Source organism: Thermobia domestica, chromosome 4 (assembly GCF_964235325.1).
Source record: "Thermobia domestica chromosome 4, izTheDome1.hap1.1, whole genome shotgun sequence".
Lineage (NCBI taxonomy): Eukaryota > Metazoa > Arthropoda > Insecta > Zygentoma > Lepismatidae > Thermobia > Thermobia domestica.
The window spans coordinates 150,722,202-150,739,918 of NC_137457.1; positions in this window are offsets into that span (position 1 = coordinate 150,722,202).

Genomic DNA, 17,717 nt, shown 5'->3' on the forward strand with positions numbered 1-17,717 from the left:
CGGTCGCAACATATATCTTAAACGGACGAATATGCGCCTTGGTTTTCTTGCAAAGAATACCATTAACTAATTTGAACAATCTAACTTCCTTATGTTGCTGCAATTGTTCAATAATCTGTGAACATTCAGGATCCCGCAACTGACGTTTTTTATGGAAATAGAAGAATTTAGATTATTCCAGAAATTTATATTTAACAATTTTTTCTTAATTCCTTCCTCGCCTAAAGTGGTATCAAATATCAAAAAGTATCATAAATCCGGGAAATCAAGTCTGCTCCGACACTTTGGACTGATGACAAATGTTTAACATCAAAATTGAAGCATGCTAATCTGTACAATAAGCTGCCATACTTTTTTGGGCCATATATTACCCAATGCTTGGTTATCAAGCAAAAGATCAAATCGTTTACGTAAATACAATTTATGTTGTTCAAGAGTTTCTACCACTGCATGCAACTCAAGATGATACACACTGTTATGAAAATCCGCTGGCTTAAGAGTTCGCGAATAGAAATTCACAGGCCTAATATTACCGGTGCTATCCATTTGCTCGACGACACCGCTAAGAGCTCGGTGATTGCATCCGTCCGCACTATGAACTTCCGATCTAATTCCGGTAACTTTAAGACAATCTGAGTTTCAACCAACTCCTATATTTTGTCTAAAGCGACCCGTGACTCCAAGCTAATTTCCAAGCTAATTTTGTCCGCATCTGCGCAACTTATGTATAGGATACATGATTTCACTAAACCCTTCAACAAACTTCCCATAAAACTGGAGAAATACTGCCAAAAATATTAAAGTTTTTGATTTGGGGGGGGGGTAAATTTCGTATAAAATTAATTCTTTTACGATGAATTTCCAAGTTTCCATTTGAAATCACAAATCCTAAATAATTTAGCTTAGTCTAAAACAATTGACTGATATTGTAATCCTATTATTACGGAAAATAGAAAGTACTTTCTCTGCAAAACTTTATGTTCTTCAACATTTATACTAAAATAATTATATCATCACAGTTATATTAAATTCATTCATCCTTCAAACCATACAATAACTTATTAAGTACTTCCACTAAAGCATAACTACCCATTGTTAATCCAAAAGGTAACTTTTGGTACACATAACTACCACGATGAGTAACGGAAGAAGTATATTTTTTTGAACGTTCTGACAATAATAATTGTGAATACGCTGAAGACATATCGACCACGGAGAACACTTTTTTTGCTCAAAGCCGAAAGAACGTCTTTCATAATGGGAGAAGGCTGAGAAACAATATTTGGCCTTGTATTAAATTTAGAATAATCAATTACGATGATTGACCTCTTATTTTCCGTCGTTTTATCCAACAAAAAATCATTGAATGCCCATGGGCTCGTTGATATTTGTATTATGTTATTTTGCAATAAATTAACCAAAATGTTATCAAGCTTTTTCTTGTCTTGACGGGGCAAAGGATAAGGTTTTAACCGTATTCGTGATTCAACATTTAGATGAATGTCAAAAGTATAGTTATGTCCTGTGCTTACCTTTTCGGTAAAAACATATAACATATAACTGCTTTAAATAACGTTGGAGATCTCCCTCCGGATTATCCAATTGAGGATCTACAGCAGATGGCTCCCCTTTTGCGTAGGCCTGGGTACCATCAGTAGAGGAAAACTACTCTTTAATTACTATCCTCTGTAGACTGGACTCCTGGCTCGATCTCGCCACCGGAAACCAACTCGCCGAACTCGTACTATCAACCAAGGCATGGACCACTGGAACATCGTTTCTCAACATCACCCCACGATTTCCTACTGCTCCCTTGATTCCATTAGTGATCTCTCTCTGGAGCCGCCTTTTCGGATTAGACGTGAAAGAAAAAAATCGATCCCTCCCTCCGGTTCCGCAAGACTGCTCCACTAACAAAAGACTTAGAAGACTCATTAATGTTTGAACTTAATGGTATGTAACGTTTATAAAATATAGGGACACTCACTTGTCCACCATTCAATATCACTACATCATTCACCGTATTGATGACAATATGATTAGCTTTAACGGCGTCAATAACCAATATAAATTTTGGACACAAACAAGGGCGAATGAAAAATTTGATTTTCATAGTAAAATTTTATTAGAATATATAACAATAACATAAGCTTGCAAATACCTGTTACGGGTTTTCTTAATATAAATGATCTGTTTGCCTAATAAATAGCTTGTATTAAATGAAAAAATATTTTATTTTAAATATTTATAAACATATTTGTATAAAATGTTATGTGCTCTTTTTCCGAAAATCCTCGTTGGTTGAAGCAATAACACACTATTAACGCATCACAATAATGTCTTTATTCTAAATAAAGCAAATATAAGATATTACCCATGGTAATAGATGTATTATGATTTAGTCCTGTTCATACTCATTCAATATATATTAAATCCAGTTGTTGTCTTCAGCTGCAACAACTTCACTAAAGACCAAACATCTTTCTATTTTTGTTCAATCACTCCAACAAAAGGGGCAGGCTTTGGATCAATATCATTCAATTCTTCGATATTAGTTTTTGAAAGATAAGAAGATATTGGCATGTTGGCATGTACGTAATAAAACACAGCAGAACGCCTGATACAGTGTACTTTTTCATTACATATTATATAATGGTAGTTTGAAGTTTTTGATGATGGGTTGGAATGAAAGAAAGGATCAAGAGCTGAGTCCCAATCCTGAATCAAATCTTTATCCATTGCCAGTTCAAAAGGAGATGGATTCTGTCAACAGATAAAGATGGCTTCTAACTATGGCTTAGCAGATCCGATTCGCTGCAGTTTTTTATTTTGTTTAGAACAAACCCTAAGAGGTGGTCTCACTGGCTAAACGAGTGTCCACGCACAGGATATAAAAAAATTATTTCCATTTTATGCACTTTAGCCAACGAGGAACAACATTTTCTTATTGTAGTGTTTCTGTTTTGTCCACCTGTAGTGTCTGGCAACAATACTACTGTTCTTGGTTCTGAAACTTGCTGAGGTTCTTTTTTAAACAGTCAAATAAGAAAGAAGTTACCGCTGCTAGGGTCTGAAGTCAGCTGTGCCCCAAAACAGTAGTACAAAGGCTTACAAAAACGATGTCGCCAGTCTGCCAAAAATAAAGATATCAAGATGGAATTTTCACACCACCTACAGCATAACATGGCGGTTCGTTTTCAATGATTTCTGGAAAAAGGTCACATAGGCCTATGTGCCCTTCTTCCGGAATAGACCTCAATTGCTTAAAAACACTGCAAGGGGACGATGCACAATCTTATCATTAAATGTCTGCACACTTCCTTTCTTTAAATTACTGATGTTATTATAAGTTCTTTTCTCTTCACAAAGACCTTTATTGTGAATAGGTTGCAGTCTATGGGGACAAGTTACTAGTTTATGTTTTCCATGACAAAGATGACACTTAATTTGCATTTGTTGAGGGATTTCTAGAAGCTTACGTTCATAAGTTAACACTGATTGTTGCTGTAAACTATAAGTTTGTAACCTATCTTTTAGTTCTTCAAGGCTTTCTGGTTCAGAATACCGGAAAAGTTTATAACGCAATCGGGGATTCATACCTCCCAATATGAGAATTGAATCATATTCACCAAATAATATACGTATAATAACAGTCACACACGTGATCTAAATATCCCATTATATTTTCATTCTTGTCTTGCAAGCGTTCTAGATAACGTTGTTTTATTACCTGTAATTCGCTTTCTGAAATTACAGCTTCTCGTATCCGAGTTGTAACCCCACGCCACTCACAGTTATTAGTAAAGCACTCCATAAGAATTTGTTTTAAAGTACCTCCTGTTCTAGAAAGTGAAGCAATTAATACGATGTCAAAATAATACAACATTGTCTTTACAATTTTATATAAAACTATCAGCCACTCGAATAATAACAATTCATTGTGTCCATCACTGAAGGTCAAATTCGCAATCATCCGTTCAAAAGGTATTATGGCTATTGAGCTCATTAGTTTATCCGATTTAAAATGGATGGCAACTGTTTTATTTTGAAAAACATGCCCTAAAGAAAAGTTTTTATATTGTTCAGTATGTTGATAGCCTCGAGGCAACGAGTGAGATAAAGACAAATATCTTTGAAGGTCGCAAGCCTTCGCCCGCAGGTGTGGAATACTCGATTCACTATGACGGTTTATAAATAGAGGATTTAATCCTTTGCCTCATCTTATCATTTCCACTTCTATAAACAATTTCCCACAGTTTTGGTTTTGACAAATCCATTGGGTCTTCTAACGTTATAGACTCGGTGTTCTGGGTAATCAGTTCAAGGTGCTTATCACTATCGGAAAGAGGAACACTCCGGTTACCTCTAATAGGTCCGGCGACGTTCATAAGACTAATCTCGTCGTCCACTATTATATGTGTGTGCTTACCATCCGTTTTTCGTCTTTAGACAGATTCATGTTATGATCAAATAAGGGAATAAACTCCGATTCAACAAGAATAGCGGAGTCCACGTAATAATATACCAACTAGTAAGCTTTTACAAATGAGAAAATCCAAAAACAACACTTGGATCGAACCCGAGACTTATAGTATCAATCTCACACTCTCTATAATTTATTCTTTCATTGCGATCAATACTGAAATTCATATACACCATGAATTATGCAATACTGAACATTTTCTTTCGTATATCTACGAGTGTTATTAGCATTGCACGACTACCACCCTTTCCATATTCAGAAATTTAATGATAGTAGTGCTGGAATAATGTGTAACCATACTTATATTACGCTAATTTCGGTATCTTTTGAATTTCAATTAAATCATATATAACCTCAAATTCGAAAACTAGATTATATGCATGGGTGCGAGAGGAGAACATATCGATCGATGATATGAAATTTAGTGGGTTCGTAATTCCACACTGAATTATAGAAAGGATGCCTAATCTATTTTCGCTACTAACAAGCAATATTATAAAAATAAATCTCTGAATAGTAGTAGTAGGATTTGAGTTCATAAAGTAATACTCGTACAACCGATCTCCTTTAGAAATTCAAAATAGTATATTTGAACTTTAACCCTATATTGCGCCGTGTTAATCTAAATTACGAAAACCATGTTGAGCGTGAAACTTTGAAGGCCTTACCATAGATGGTGCCACTCCTGTTTTAGGTGGTTTCCTTTAAGCGGTACCATCTGTTATGAACACTCGCAATTACGTCTGTTGCGGAAGTTGAGGATTTCCAGCAGTTTCTGTTGCAAGCGGGGATACAACGTGCATGGATGCATTGCTTTGTTTATTTTTGAAGCAAGAGCAGTCGAAAACAGGGAAATTTTTCCTTGATTTTTTTTCTAGAAGGTAAGTGTCTCTTGTTTATGTTAAGTGCTTGTAACTTATCATAGTAATTTCATTTTGTGTTTTATCGTCCGAAATGCATTTGTATATTCTAATTAACACTGAACAACTACGAACCTCTTTTACTAAGAATCAAAGATTTATTCGATAGACCTAATGGAAAGTTTGAAATGTTTGTTTCTTACCTTCTTTTCTTTGAATTTTGTTATCTTAGATCTGAAAATTGATCATCGGCTCATGGAAATCATTGTTGCATGCAGTGTATGCTTTCAACGTTGCCAACTCATGAATGAAAATAATCCCAAGTTGAACACGAAAAAAAATTACTAAACGTAACAACGTCATTTCCGACATCTTCTACTGATTTCGATTTTTTTTAAAACCTCTCTCTCTTTCCTTTCTATTACTCTTTTGTATTATTTACTGATTTATTGCTCGATAAAGATTCTTGAACACTGTGATAACTTTGTATTACTTTTACAGATGAGCAAGAATATATTTTCGGAAAAACGACTAGCTCAGTCATACGTACCGCCAGACGACAATGAGGATGAGCAACTTCAGGTAAGCGATGATGATTTAGAAGGAGTTCTAGATTCAGATAATGAAGAATAGCGTCAAAAATCTGAAACTTCAAAAGGACCTCAAGATATGTTCAAAACTAATGTACTCGAGTCTTTGCTTTGATTTCATTGAAATCGATACTTTCAGATTAGTAAATTGATTGAATCGTTTGCATTTTTTACAGATAAAACAGTAAATGCCAATTCCAGTCAATGTACAGCTGCTGTCAGTAATCAGCCCCAATGGAATAGGATAACAAGATATGTTAGCAAGCTCACACTAAATGTACCGTGTTTCAGCGTACCTTAAAGTACGTATTGTTCACTAAAGCATTATGAACATTTGCGCAATACTATATGTGCTAAGAAAGTTTGTAATATCTAGAAGAAATTTTGTGTTGTATATCAATGAAAAATTAAACAAATAAGGTTCATAATTGCGCAGTATTAATTCAAATAAACAGTCCTCCTGACGTCATATTTTAAATATGTGATTCAAAATTTGTTATTAGTTCGTTTTAGATACGCGAATGCAGTAAGAATAAAACATCTAAATATTTTTTCTGGAAAACATAAATAAATTCCGCAATATAGGGTTAAGAACCCAATAATCAACATTATATATATATTTAACAATTCAACTAGCGGTATTGTAATCTTCATGAATAGCGGAAAGAAAATTTATATAGATTCAATCTTAAACTATTATCCAATTAAGAACGTAAATTATTCTGCCTCAGTGACAGCTAACTTGTTCTAATTTGTCTCGGAGATTGGTAATAATGCAAGAATCTAATTCAATGAGAAAATCTTAAAAAAGCTATAGGCAAAGTACCTAAAACTAACAAAATGGCACACGGCTTTTTAAATGTAAGAATAATATGGTAAAGGAAGAAAAAGCTTGTAACTTACAAACCTCGCTGCCTTATTAAGCCAATCCATGCTATCAAATAGAACAACTAGCCGACTTGAGGTGACAGCACTTTTTAATTTCAGAGTACATTCGAATTTTAAACTTCAACGAAATTATACTTTAAATATCACAGGTAGATTATGTATATAGATCAATCTTTTTGGTATAATAACTCGATCACAAATTATATGGTAGTAGCGAAACACAACCATTATACTTCCTCCCTCGAACGTTCCAGCACAACTATGTCCACCTATAGAGAGACCATCCGTCGTGCTAGTACGTCCCACCAGAGAGGGTAACCAACAAAAACAAAAGAATAGGCAAGAACAAAAAAGCTTTTTCGGTACAAAATAATAAAATATAAATTATTCATAGAGAGACCTTTCTATAAATATCTAATAACCAGCGACATAAAATCCATAAAATCTATGGGTTATATGTTACACACTTCAGCTTTTACTTTTCAGGTTTAGATTTCTACTCGCACTACGGGTTACAGAATCAACAGGTGCGTGCTGCACCAACCAAAAATATGTTCGTACTACTAAGAGTCCTTATATTCCTGCATGTGTGTCATTTGCCAACGAAAACATCCTTATGGTTTGAGTCCAGAATGCTTTGTGAACATTACACATAGCACAATTGAAAAAGTGTCAACCAGTGACGTACGCATGGAAGGGTTGGGTTTTTAACACCCTTGAGCAAAATGTTCAAAAATGAACATTTATAAAATTAAGATATGTGAGTACCAGCAGTTTGAATTAGATGAACTAAAGAAATTGAAGAGCTTCTGCTTACGTCACTAGTGTCTACAATTGGGGAACCCACCTTTCTTTCACTTTTATCACGTGCAGAGTCTCATTCAACTTGGTGTCAACGGACCGCTACTGACCTTCACCACTCTAGCTAAACAATTTGTAATCATATTTCCATCTTCAAGCATTAAGCTGCTAATTTTGTTGCCAAACATTGAGTTCTGTAGAGTGACTAAATTTGTCATCCTGTATACTCGTGCGATCATATGTAAATTCTTTCTTGCACCGTTTCACTGTAACAAAATAATCACCGTTTGGACCCTTTGCTTGTCAGATAGTAATACTTTTTCCTCCAAATAGAGGAATATCCTGGCATGTTATGTTTTCAGGCATATATTGGCTGTCATGTTGGTTGTCCAATATCAGACATACAGTTAAACTATGCTGCTACTGGTAAAAGCGATCATTTCTTATATATCGAACCTCCCTTTCTAATGTTCGTGGCTGTACAGGTATTCCTCAATGGCGGCCATCTTTGTCGTCGATGGAGTACAATTTTTTGCATTTGCAAGTGTTTACCAAAACTACACTTGCCCAGGACGTATGAATCAGACGAGCGCCAAACAAAAATGAATGTTTAGAGTAGAGACTGAGGTACACGATGAATAGGAACTTTTGCGTCTAAATAAATATACATGATTGCAAACCAATACATGAAATCACCAGAAAAATAAAGAAAATTACACGTTTAAATGGGCTGTATTTTGGAACGGCATAAAGTGGTGGGTTCGTAAGTTTTGGCTGAATAGTATTGCATGTAAAGACTATAGAAATATCCACACGTATGATCCGAAATTTGAAGTTTGTGATTATGATGCCCGTTTTCACGCGTAATATCTCAGGAGGGCAAAGCGCTTAAAATCGCTACTTATGCCCGTAAAGTGCTTCTGTATGTTAATAACCTATTGCAAAAGTATCATGACTGATATTATATGGAGAAAAATTGAGGACATGGTAAAACGTGAAGAACGAACCTGCATGGCGATGGTCGTAGCTCGGAAAAATTTAAATGTTTGGAGCTGATTTTGAGTTTAACGTCCCGTTCAGCAGCGAGGCTATATGAGACGTGGACCTACCACATGAGCTGCTGCCGGCAATCGAACCCGGGTCTTTTAAATGTTTGGATATGTTTCATGCTAGTTCCCAAACTGTACGCATGGTGCAACAATTAGGCATGCTTTTGTTTGTGTTCAGTTGTGCAAAAGCTTGCGAGTGGCCTTTGTTCCATCTTTCTAACAATATGATCATTGCCACGTCTATATGATAAGGGGGTTAGCTCCTGCTTGCACCCACGACACCAACCGAACTGGACCGAGGTATTAAGGCACTTAATGTATTAGCAAAGTGATATTGAAATCCAATCCAAGAAGTTAATATGTTCATAAAGTGCGTTACATCTGTACTAACTAAATATAAAACTACATGAACGGACATAAAATGAAAGGTTAATTCCGTTTGACGTGGGAAGGCGAAATTTACCATGATTGTACCTTTCAAGTAATAATACAAGGAAAAATTGCCTAAAGTTAGTATTTTTATTTTTAGAGAGTCTAAAGACAGGATGAAGAAAATCTCTATGTTATTTAAGTGGACTAATTTTTGGACATTTAATCTCCTATTTTAGATATTTGGGATTGGAATAAAAATTTTAAATTCGGTATGCTTGTATATTACCGCTACCGCTAGTTAAGTAAATGATAAAACATAAAGATTTTCAACTGTTAAGAAGTTTTATGAGGATGTGAAAGGTGTTTCCAATGCTATTAATACGGGATGCATGAGTCTTGCTGCGAAATTGAAAATTTCTCTAACATGCGTAACTGGAATATATGTTGCCATGCTCATATTATTGGTGATTGTGGGCATTCCTTAGGTTCTAAATGAGAGTCTATCGGATCGATCCGGTTTACCGACTGTCATTTTTAGTCCATAGAATTATCAAGGAGCTAAATGGAATTCGGAATGCTCCGTTCGAATGATGTCTATTTTAAAGTTGAACACCTCCCGTTTCCTTAACAAAAAGCTTCTCATAGAAAAGGGTAACGAAACGTTTGCTGTAGTTATGAACTTTTAACGATGATTGTACTTTTTCATTTCTTTTTGTTTCATCGTTCCTTAATATTTTCATTTATAGTTTCGAAACGGGGTAAGTCCGAACCCCCTGGACCTCGTAGTTGGTGTATTGATTTGAGTATCTTGAAAAGTTCATAAATGCTGTTCGTTGTGGGGTTATAATTACTTTTTAATTTATAGGATTTATATACGGATCATTTAACACTGAAATGAAGTTTGAAATCTAAGTCTTTGGATAACTAGCGTTGCTCACGAGACTCCAAAAATTTCTCGCCTTTTAATGTAAATTTTAAGTGAGATAACGACGACGAGGTAAAGAAAGTGTTGTTTCCAACATATTGTTTCTTATACTTGTTAACATATAAGGTGATATATAAGACTTATATAATGGATGGAGTTAGTTATTTGCACGAAATTAGTTTAGTTAATTTCGTTAAAAATTCCAGCAAGAATACAGTTTGTAATATGAGTATGTGGTATATATTTCTTATGTGGAAAAATCTTTGATGGATTTTTTAAAGTTTGAATACAAATGTCACTTTTGTGTGTAGAAGTTATTTTTACGCATCACACTAAGATACCTGCACTAAATTCAAAGAAATCTCTGCGTCATTGCAGGACGGAGAGATATTCGCCCCTCCCCAGTGGCGACATTTTGCGGCAGCTTCAGATGATGGGAGAAATATTTCACTGATACCCTCCCAGAAGCCAGTTCTGTATCCCAGTCATGTATTACCTGTAGGCGTTACACCTAGGGATAGAGCTTGGGAATTTACCCACTGGGTAGGTAAATAAAAATTGGGTAAATACCGAAATTCTATTTACCTACCCCCAAAATTTGTGGGTATTTATTACAAACTCCAAGATTATATAATAAGAAGACACAGTGGGTTTTAAAATAACAGAATAAAATCTTCCAGATGAAAATCTGGTTAAAGAAAGATTCAAACCTGAAACATTGGAAACTCATAATTTATATCTCGTAACATTGCTTCGAACAATTTATTTCCTAATTAAGTTCAGTACTGGTACTGATTTGAGAGTTTTTGAAAGTAGACGTGCCTTTTATCTTAGTTGACTTTCCTAAGTATTCTTTCATTCAGGAAGAGAAAAAAAAACTAAAAATGTTTATTAAGAAAAGTAATGTTTGGAACACATATAATGTACGAAGTGACAAACTTTATAAAATCCATCAAAGATTTTTCCACATAAGAAATATATACCACATACTCCTATTATTAAACGCTTGCAGGGACATGGGTTTAGAAGTAAATGCAGAGAAAACTAAATACATGGAAGTGCGTCGGGACCGTAATACGGCAAATTGTGGAGGCGTTAAAATATTAAATAATACTTTTGATAAAGTGAATACTTTCAAATATTTAGGATCAATATTAACAGACGAAAATCATATTCACGAAGAAATTAAATGTTGACTAAAAGCAGGGAATTCGTGTTACTATTCGGTTCAAAATCTCTTGTCGTCGCGAATTCTGTCGAGGAATTTGAAGCTTAAAATATATAAAACAATAATCATGCCTGTTGTTCTGTATGGTTGCGAAACATGGTCGCTTACTCTGAGGGAAGAACATAGACTGAAAGTATTTGAGAACATGATCCTGAGAAGAATATTCGGACCCAAGAGGAACGAGAATGGGGAATGGCGGAAGCTTCATAACGAGGAACTACATAGTTTATACGGTTTACCCAACATTGTTAGGGTCGTCAAGTCTAGGAGGCTTAGGTGGGCAGGTCATGTAGCTAGAATGGAAGAAAGTAGAAACGCTTTTAAAGTCTCGACTGGTAGACCCATAGGAAAACGACCATTAGGAAGACCTAGGCGCAGATGGGAAGATAATATTAAGATGGATCTCGCAGAGATAGGAATACAAAGTAGAAACTGGGTCCAATTAGCTAAGAATAGAAGTCAGTGGAGAGCTTTTGTGAACGCGGCACTGAACCTCCGGGTTCCATAGGCCATAGAGTTAGTTAGTTAGTTAGTTAGTGACAAATCAGTCAGCTGCAAGTACTGTGGTAAAACACTATAAACACGCAAATGTAAATAAAATGTCAGATCATGTGAATAACTATTTTAAATGTCCTGAAAGTCTAAAGAAAACAATTTTAAAAGGTTTACAAGGAAGAAGTTTGTCTGGTTGTTGGCAAAATACTGCAACAGAACAAGTGAATGAAAGTGAAAAACGTACGTCAAAATGTAGTAACAATAAAAGCATTAATGACTCTTTAGTGATGAGGGTGGCTGATAAAACTTTGATGGAGTTTCACATATGAAGAGTTCCTCCATCAATGTACAAAGTTCAACTGGTAGCATTACCACTTTTATGGATAAAATGACAACTGATGAAAACGTAAGTAGCCTATATATGGATACCGTAACAAATGTAAAGTAATGAGTTAATTATCTCACATACACACACGTCACATATCAAGTCACCTTTTGGGTTGAGCGATAAAGGAGTAGGTTTGCTGGCTTGCAGTTTCTATAAGTTGTCTCAAAGTTCAGACAAAAATTGCAAATAGGAAACTACTGTTAACTACTTATTTAATAAACTCAGCAATTAATTCCTTATTTATGACATTGCATTTAACCTAGCTCAGTGCAAGTGTTTCATATTAATATACAAGTAATTTTATTTCATATATTTCAAACACTTGTCATATGACCTTGTAAAACGAGTCAAAAACGATGGCTGAAACGGGGTTAGTAAAACAATTTACCAGTATTTTCAAATAGCTTATATTTTGCAAAATAATGACCACATGGTCAAATAAGTTAAACATTTTAGGGACAACTTGATGCTTAGTTTAATGAAATGCAAACAGCTGTGTGTAGAGCTACAAGATTCGAAATATCTAAATCTTCAATGTGATGGTTGGAGTAATGTTCGTAATGAGGGAATAATCAACTTCAATATTAAAAAAATACCATTTAATATTTATTCATTTTATCAACACGAAAGGTAACCGTCACACAGCTGAGTGCATTCGAGATCGAGTATTTGAGGTCATTGAAAAATACGATCCCAGCATGTTATTTGTTCTCATTGGTGATAATGCAGTAAATATTCAGAAGAGTTTTTATCTTGTCCGAGAGAAGTATCTAAATTTGTAAGCATTGTCATGTAAAACACACACGTTGAACCTTGTCTGCAGTGATATTTTGAAGTGTTCTTCAATTTCATCATTTATGGCCAATGTTTTAGACGTCATTAAAATAGTTAGAAATACTCAGGTACTGAATGCACTTTTTATGCAATTAACAATGAGGAAAACATTCACACTTCTCTTACCCTTCCATGTAAAACCCGCTGGTTAAGCTATTTACAATCTCTTCAAAGTCTGAAAGTTATAAAAGTCACTCTACAGAACCTAGCTGTTTATGAAACCACTGCAAGGTATACAGCATTTATAAAAAGATCACAAAGCAAAGTTGCTTGATGATAAGGTTTTCTGGGTGACAGTCGAAAAGCTATATATGTTCTTAAGACAATAGTATCCTGGATAAAAATATTAGAATCTGATGAATGTAACATACACCGAGTTTTTCCTGCTGTTAATGAAATCGAAGAGCTGTTCCAAAATTCCCATTCTCCGAAGAAGAAACAAATATTCTTAATAATTTCGAAAGCAGAAAAGCTACAGCACTGCAGCCGATTCACTATGCCGCAGCATTGCTATATCCATCATTACTGCAGCTTGACTTGACTAAGGAACAACATGTAGATTGATTGGAGTTCACACACAAGATTGCAGAGAATATTAAAGTAGGTCTTGTAAATGTTATAAAGGATTTAGCACATTATAATCAAAGAAAAGTTTGTGGGTAAGAAGTAGATTTGGACAAGTTCTGGTGAAATAAACCCAGTAATTTGGTGGCAAAGTTTGTGTGGAAGTACCAATTATCTGAAGTCGCACAGCTGATATTAACAGCATCGGTATTATCAGCCACCACAAAATGATCATTCAGTATCTTCTCAAAAATTCACACTAAGTCAAGGAATAGACTGACTGCTTCCAGAGTACGAAAAATTACGTACATAGCTTAAAACTGGAAGTTACATCATAGGGAACAGAAGCCAAAAGTGTCAACACAGCGTAAAGAGATTGAGAAGACTGTTGAGTCAGAGCAGCAGAAAGACTTAGAAAATACGTTATCGGGAGATACAAGTTCATCACATTTGAAATGATTCCTGGTACAGTCCACAGCAAAAGAAACAGAAACATGAGCATGTAAGTTTATTGTGAAACGACTAAATCTTTTGCTCCAAAATAAGTGTGCAGGAGAAGACGCCGAAGTTTCTCCTGGCGTGATTTGTGCCACTTAGACGTCATATTGATTCCCTTGGATGTTAGGCGTACTTCCGCAATAAACTTATATGGTCATGTTGTATTTTTTGCTGCCGACTGTACCAAGAAAAAAAGGAGAAGGAGAACTCTTAAAGAAAACAGTGATACTTCTTTCGTGTATGAGATAGATGGAGACATTATCAGCGATGATTATATATATTCGTTTCCTGTATCCGATGAATCTGATGAGTAATCTTTGTAGAAATACCATCTCATAACGACATAACGTTTTGCCCTTATGTGTGTAGAATATTTCGATAACGTTACTAAGTCCTGAATGTTCAGTAATTCTTTCGTACTTTTATTAGCTTGATGCTGCCAATTGACGTGTTTGAAACTAGAAAACTAACTGCATTTTGCTCAGTTCTAAATCAAAGCATGACATCATTGGAATTAGGCATATGAATCTGATGCCACTCAATCAGAAACTATTTAAAGAAACTGACGTAACCGTCATGTGAAGCCCATTATCCATTTTATTTTATCTACTTGTTTCCAAGAATGCTAATTTCTCGCAAAACATAAAAATTCAGTTACTTCATTATGGCTTCAGACAGCTCACTTTTTATTACATTTTGATGCCTAGCTAGTAAGTGTAGTGAGGTGTAAAGGGGCTAGCATATACTTCTACTCCTACTGTGTTCCATTTGTAGCTATTAAAGCATGTATGATGTAACAGAAAATATATTTAAAATCATGTCACTGGTAGTGACTTGTCGCCCATAGTCACTGACAGAATGTAAATTAACAGACAAGCACTTATCCATGTTCCATGTACTTGTTTAGTTTCGTTATTTGAGAAAAAATGTAGTTCTTTTTTAAGAATAATCAGGTCTTAAAAATATGTTTTTTGAAGAACTATCAAAACAGGAACGACTACATAACTCATTTCTATTAATGAAAATAATAAATGTTTGACATTTTGACATTTGTTCTATCTTCTACTTGATCTACAATTGCTTTTTCATTACTTTTATGTACTGCTCAAGAACATCTGTATCACACATATGATTGAAAAGAAAAGAACTTATATTTACCCAATTTGGATAAATACCTGGGAATTCACCCAAGGTAAATACCAAAAAAAATATTTACAGTTATAAATCCCGTCACTAGTTCCAGGTGTAGATAAAATCTTTTCTTCGGGTTCCGTAAAGTGAATGTTCATTCAAACGGCTTTTCCGAGAAATGCGTTCTGCTTCGTGAGGAGGTAATATTGTTTAGAACATAGACCATCCAGTACCGTAAGTACTTAGCACCAAATGTAAGGAATTTTAAAGAAAATCGGATGTCACTTATAAACGTAATGATTTAGAACATTGTATTTTAAACATATATATATATATATATATATATATATATATATATATATATATATATATATATTGCCAACCTACCCGAATATTGTGCCTGATCTGCGGATTGTTTTGCTTTGTGACACAGATAGGTTGAGCTCTGATCATTATCTGACATGACAAGGAATTATCTAACTGATTGACATAGAATACGAGAGGTTATAAATACAAATAAAGAATCAACTTTAAGTAGGTTAAAATCATGTATTTTCAATCTGAACGATTACTGTCAAGTGTATGAAGTGTGTGTTGAATGAATATGTCAAAACTATATCAGATCACAATACCAATGATTCTGGCTATTCATCACTGGTAACAGTTTTAGGTAGGAATAAATACCTTCATGGATCTGCATTGCCTCTTTGGGATGATGGGCTTCATTTCCTTCAATACCATGTAGCCTGGGTGAAATGATGGTCTCTCAACAGCAACGAGGACTCGAACTCTGGACCGCCATCTAGGTCGTTTCTAATTACTTGAATTCTAAACGAACCATGAATTGACAGATCTCGGATACTGATCCTCCTACTGATCTCCTGTTACTGACTACTCATAATCTGATTATGATCCATCTGAACTGACTGATCCATTTTCCTTCCTTCACAGGGTTTGTATTCTTCTTTTTAGTTTTCGAAATTTTCTGCATCAAGTGACAACTCCGTGTTGTCCTGTTTCGTTGTCGAAAGCTCGTGGTTTCTGCATTGTCATCAAGTTATTGAAATCTCCAGAAATCCTTCATCTGCAAGTCTGAGAGTTTTGACATATCCGAAATTTGTAATTGTCAACAAACGTCTACAAAGATTCATGACATAATATTTTCTTAATTTTCTTTTTTGTCATCACAACATTACTTCATTTGCAGACTCGTGTCTTCAATGTTATTACATACAAGTAAACATAAACATACAACATGCTGTTGTAATGTTTACATTTTGTCTACAATCTTTCTTAATTTTGATTCATGAACTTAAACAAGATTTAATTTCTACCTAAAAATGTTTCCAATTAGATTAATTTCAAATTTCCAATAAAACAAATATTCCAAATCTATATGGGTTGAAAATATATATATATATATATATATATATATATATATATATATATATATATAAGAAAAAGATTCGTGCAATTGCATTACTAACCATTCATATTGACTGTGGTTATTGGATTATAAACTTTGGTGCATAGATAAGGATACTTTGCACCACATACAAAGTACACGTTATCATAAGAATATTATCTTTCTGTGCAATGTTTTTCTTCAGTAATTATAGATTACACTTCCTATACAAAACTGCATGCAATCTACAAATATTAATATTAGAATTATGGTACTGGTATCAGTACTTTGTATGAATTATCGATATTTGTAAAGAATATCATGTATTTTCTGGTACCGGCACAGAAACCACATTCTGATAGTTTAGCATATATCCCAGAAAAATGTCAAATCAGAACGAAAAACAAAATCCCAGTGAACATATTGCCTTTGGTTGCTCTTTGAGTACAAGAATATAATCTCAACCGTAATCGTTGGAAGATGTACGAGGTTTGGGACTTTTAGGCTGCAGCCCAACCAAATTGTAGGATTTCCTTCCTTTTAAAAAATGTTATTAATTTCTATGCGTATTTGCTTCAAGTCCCCCAAAATGTCCATTATTTTTATAAAAACTGCTGTGAAGCCCATCTGAGTGAAGCCCATCTTAAACTATTTTTTTCTGGATCTGCCACTGTACGTAATTTATTTTCCAACAATAATTCAATTGAGCATCTACCTAAATAGGAAATTTATCATAAAGTAGAAGGTATCAGTAGTACTAATTCCGTATCTAAGGGGTCATTTTGGGCCCTTTGAAAGTAACCCCGATTGGAAGCTGAAACCTCGTACTCCCAGTTTTATTCTTTCATTGTAAACTATTAGTATTTTTTGCGAAGATTGTTTGCGAAAATATGTCTCCAGGAGGATAATACGAAACAGTTGACATTTACTAGTATAAAAATTACATATATTAGTTAGTCTTGTTGCATATTATATTCTGAGTAAAAGAAAATTAAATCTTCGAATTTTATACTGTGTGCTGTGTAGACTAGGGTACAGAAGACGGCGATGATGCTAATGAACAAAGTGGTAGAAGTTAAAAATAATAAGAGGAAATGGAGCAATCCAAGAGAACTCACGCATACGGTGTTTGTCAACCACAAAATCCATTTGACACGAGCTGGGTCGAACCAGAGACCCCGCTGACAAGAGATGAACCCTCTAGTA